At 40.3% G+C, this 4,954-nt stretch overlaps 1 pseudogene; it reads right to left on the minus strand.

The window, feature by feature from the left end:
- Positions 1 to 871: 871 nt before the first annotated feature.
- LOC125120911 (olfactory receptor 1G1-like) lies at positions 872 to 3,916 on the minus strand (annotated as a pseudogene).
- Between the last annotated feature and the right edge of the window lie 1,038 nt (positions 3,917 to 4,954).

Here is a 4,954-nt window from a genome sequence, read left to right on the forward strand (position 1 = left end):
AGTGTGCGTAACTATAGTGTGGAGAATATTCATGCTTTAAGATTATGTGAAAAATTATCATCTTAAGATAAAATGAATACACAGAGGAAAGGACCATAAGAATTTGTGGAAAATATTCACAGTGATTTCTATAAGGATTTGAAAAAAGTTCTTTATATTTTAGACATTCACGATAATGACATGAATGATTTTTAAGTTGGAGAAAAAAATGAACCAGAGTTTAAAAAAGTAGAGAATAAAGACTGTTCACAGCTAACAGAAAACAAAGTCACTTGCCAGTGACAAAAGATCTAAGCCCATATGTATGATCTTGGACACATCTCTTCATCTTCATTTCCTTTTCTAGAATATTCTGGCCCTCCCGGGCCACACACAGATTCTGTCTACTTGGTGTGATATTCTCTATGTTGATGCTAGTCCCCATGAATGAGTTTCTTCTGAGGTTGGGTCAGAATTTTTTCCAAAGCCCAGTGAATTGGCTAAGGTCCTGACATGCATAGTCTTGCTAGAATTTGTGTCTCTAGGGGAAGAATTTATAGTCCTACACTGTGCTTCTATTGGGCTTCCTTATAGAAGCCATCTGTTGGCACTTTTGATGTTCCTAACCCTGCGTTGAATCTTCCTGGATCCATATACCCACACATCATGTCACACAGTAGGGACTACTGGTCACTCCCTCTCTCCAGACAGCATTTCTGGCCTTGGTCAGTTGGCCCTATTTCAGTCCTGAAAAAGTCCAAGTCTTCATTTGCTGGCATTTTGCTTGGAAAGCAAAGCATCCTGTCTTGACTGAGATTTTCACATTTATAGTGGACACATGGAGGGAAAAATTCATGTTGGAACCTGGGCCTCTACTTTAGAGGAGAAATTTTTATGGGGTGAAACATCTTCCACAACCAGAAAATCTCCACAGGTCCTCCTTCATGTCCTTGCTCCTTAGGCTGTAGATAAAGGGGTTCAGCATGAGAGTGACCACTGTATAAACCACAGAGTCCACCATTCCAGTATCTGCAGAGTAGGAGGATAAGGGCTGGAAATACACCAGAAAGAAGGTCCTTTAGAAGAGAATGATGACCATCAGGTGAACACCATGGGCAGAGAAGACTTTGTGCTTTCCCCCAGGAGAGGGGACCCTGAGGATGGTGTGGATGATATGGGCATAAGAGACCAAGGCCAGGTGAGAGGGACCACACCTGAGAGTGCTGCCTCTGCAAACATCCTGACCTGAAGATGTGGGTGTCTGAGCAGGCTAGTCTGAGGAATGGTAGAAGATCACAGAAGTGTGGGATGGAATGGGAGGCACAGAAAGAGAACTGAGACATGAAAAGAATGAGTGATCAGGCCAGAAGGTAGTCATAGAGCCAGGATGTGGTGAACAGCAGTAGGGGTTCATGTTCATGGTATAGTGGAAAGGGAGACAAATGGACACGTAGTGGCCATATGCAATCACAGCCAGCAGAAAGTAATCCAGAAGGGTTAATGCCATGAAGAAGTACATCTGCACGAAGCACCCAGTGTAGCAGATGGTGTGGTGCTGTGTCTGGATGTTGATCAGCACCTTGGGGACAATGGTGCAGGAGATGAAGGTGTCAATGTAGGACAGTTTGGCCAGAAAGAAATACATGGGAGTGTGGAGGTGAGGGTCAGAGCCAATGGCCAGGATGATGATCAGTTTCCCCACTATGGTCAGAGATGCTGGTTCAGTTTCTAATTTCCTTCTAAATTAGAGAAATTAGAGCCAAATCTTCCTTAATTAAAGATAGGCGGTCAATATTACAGAGTCCAAGGACTTTAATCTATTTTCCTCTATTCCTGTAAAGGGTCACTCAGATTCACTAGTATGTGTAACTGCTGATTTGCAAAATGTTCAAAAGGGAGGACAGTTGACTCTGATAAAGAGGCATCAGGCTAGAATGTAGTCTGAGGTCTGGACTCCTATAACGTGGCAAGTTTCTCCATGGATGTTCTGAATGAGACTGGACTGGGGTTAAGCTGGAAAAATGTTTCCAAGTTCAGTTTCCTTTTAAAAACCCATAGAACATTCATTTAAATTTACTGTCTTATTGCTGTGCTCACTTGTGATTCATGTACATCCTAAGATTATTGGGCAAGATCAGGAGCCGTGTTAATGTGTGAGTGTGTGGTGTGCACACATTTTAAGGGATGTGGAATAAAGAATAGTTTCTTCAGAGAGGATCCAGCTGGGCCTAAGGGGTCTTTAGTTGTGCTGGGAACACTCTGGCCCCCTTTGCTTTGAAGATCCTTCCCATGAATTAGTGTGCCCAGGAGAAAACTGCAAACTGAAAAGCATATTATTATGAAGGGCACACCATTTTCTTTTTAAACATCAACTTCTTCCTCCTCAATATACATATTTTTTGAATTCCTGGGCTTTGGCCTCTGGAAATGGGGGGGGATCAATTGTGTTCCTTATGCTCAGTCTGTCTTTGGTTAAATACTTCCCACTGGATCTCTGTTTCTGGTTTTGTACTATGTGTATCTACCTCATAGACTCACTGCCATCGTTCCTGAGATAACATATGTGGAGGACAGGCTTCTAGCAAGGGCAGTGATGTTACTGTCATTGTTAGTCGCAGGTGATGAAATCTGAATGTGGGCACAGGATGTGGTGACAAAGCTCTGGGTGATGTGCTTTACTGCCCTGGTCCTCATGTGCCTTTTCAATTGGGGGAATTTTTAGTCTCTTTGAGCTTTGCTATTCTCCTCCGTAAGATGTAGGTAATACCCCTAGCTGATAGGATCGTTGAAGAGACCAAAGACTGGAACTTGTGTCAGTTTCTTCAAAACTCATGATGTGCAGTTAAGATGTGGAATTTAAATGACCTGTGTGATGGTGTGGGGGGATAATGTGATCAGTCAGTGGTAGCCGTCATGAGGAAAAATATATGATACCTCTGGAATCTGCAAGTTTTCCCACTCTTTACACTTGATGAAATCTCAAGAAAGCCACCAGCTTTTTCATCTTCAATTTCTTCAATGGCTAAAATAGACTAATGCTGGTGTTCATAATACAGAGTGGTTATGAGGAATAAATTTGATAATGATGACGTAGTATGTAAATCAAGACTTCCAAATACTAAGCAATCTTTAAAAATGATCTGTCATTAATATTGAATATTGAAAAATATTAATTTCAATAATATTAAAATCATAAATAATTAAAATATATAATTACTATTATTAAGCATCTTTTAAAAATTAAGCTGTTGTTTCATTTTGTAGTCCTTGTTATTGCATCAGCAGCAGCAGCATAACCAGTATCATCAGCCCAGCAACACCACACTGGAAAGGTTTGCAACCTGCTTATAACTATCCATCATAAAGAATTTATTTTGGCATCTGGAAACCAAGTCAAATTTACTGGGAAGAATAACTTAGTAATCCTCCAACTTATTAAGTATATCATAGGAATAAATAACTCTATCTAAGAGAATTATTTACTGGATCAAATTTTAAGAAAAAGAAAGGATATGGGAGTTCCCATCATGGTGCAGAGGTTAATGAATCCAACTAGGAACCGTGAGGTTGCCGAGGTCCAGCACCAGCAGCCAGGGAGTGCCGAAGGAAAGGATGGGCTACAAATGGTGCGGCAAGAATTGGAGCCAACTCCTCAGCTGCATGCTGCAGATGACCCAATTTATTAAATGAAAAGCATCAGTTTTTATACCATATCACAATCAGGTTTCATGTAAGATTTGACATTAACATTTGATTTAAAGCGCTTTCTGTTCCCTGCGCCTGAGATACAAAAAAAAAAAAGGTAAGTTAAAACATGTTCCTTTCAACTTTAGATTTTCCTTCAAGATTACAAACTTAAAGTTTCACACTGTGTTTTTATTCAAAGGTCAACAACAGTAGCTATTCTATTTTATATTAAGAACAAAGCTTTAAATAAGTAATAAACTATGATACCTAACATTCTTTAACTAAAGATGTATGTAGTTAACAAAAATGCATGAAAGCTTTGGGCTCATGACATTCTTGAGACTAGGATTTATTTGGCACCAGCAAGCTAAACATTTAACCTATTGTGCTGATTTATGTAAGTTCCAAACCACTAATTTCAATAGAAAGGAGTATTATACCCCAAAATTAACAAATGCCCCCACAAGGGATGAAAGTTAACAGGTGACACTGTTATTTGATAAAAAATATATCTATTATAGAAAATAGCAATTTATAGGCCAAACAACATTTTTCCCAGCCCCAAACTTCTTTTTAAGTAAAGGGACTGAAATCATAAGTTTCCCCTGTATACTCACAAAATAGGTGCCATAAATTGTTACTCCAAAACAAAGGCTTTTTCCATTACATTGTTTAAATAACTTCACTCTGTTTTGGTTCAAGTGTTTTACGTACCCAGGGCAAATTTTTAGCAGTAAGAAAGCTGTGAATCAAAGATAGAAAAAGAAGGATAAGCACAGAAAAATAGATCAACATATTTTTTAGGGGATATCATTTTTATTTTCCTGGAGCCGATATCTTTCAAGGGATTGCTCTACAATCCTTCTTTCTTCAGCTTGTCTGTAGCTCTGCTAACCAGACAAGCCTCATGCAGGTGCCGACTGTGGCTTTGCTTTCTTTACTGGAGCAGCCTTATGTCTCCCAACATGAGGATGCAGGTTCTATTCCTGGTCTTTCTCAGCGGGTTAAGGATCCGGCTTTGCCATGAGCTGTGGTATAGGTGACAGACGTGGCTCAGATCCCATGTTGCTGTGGCTGTGGTGTAAACTGTGGCTGATGCAGGGAGCTGAGTAGATGCAGGGACTCAAGGAATGAACCTTACTTGATGGCAACAAAAAACTGAAGGCATGTTCCTAAGGAAGGAAGGGAGCTCACCTAAACTGTACAAGCTGAAAGTGGGCTTCTGGTCAGGATAAAATCCTGCCTGTAAGGTGCAAAACTGAGGGCAGGCTGAAGCCTGCCTGTGTGG

This window comes from Phacochoerus africanus, chromosome 2 (assembly GCF_016906955.1).
Source record: "Phacochoerus africanus isolate WHEZ1 chromosome 2, ROS_Pafr_v1, whole genome shotgun sequence".
Lineage (NCBI taxonomy): Eukaryota > Metazoa > Chordata > Mammalia > Artiodactyla > Suidae > Phacochoerus > Phacochoerus africanus.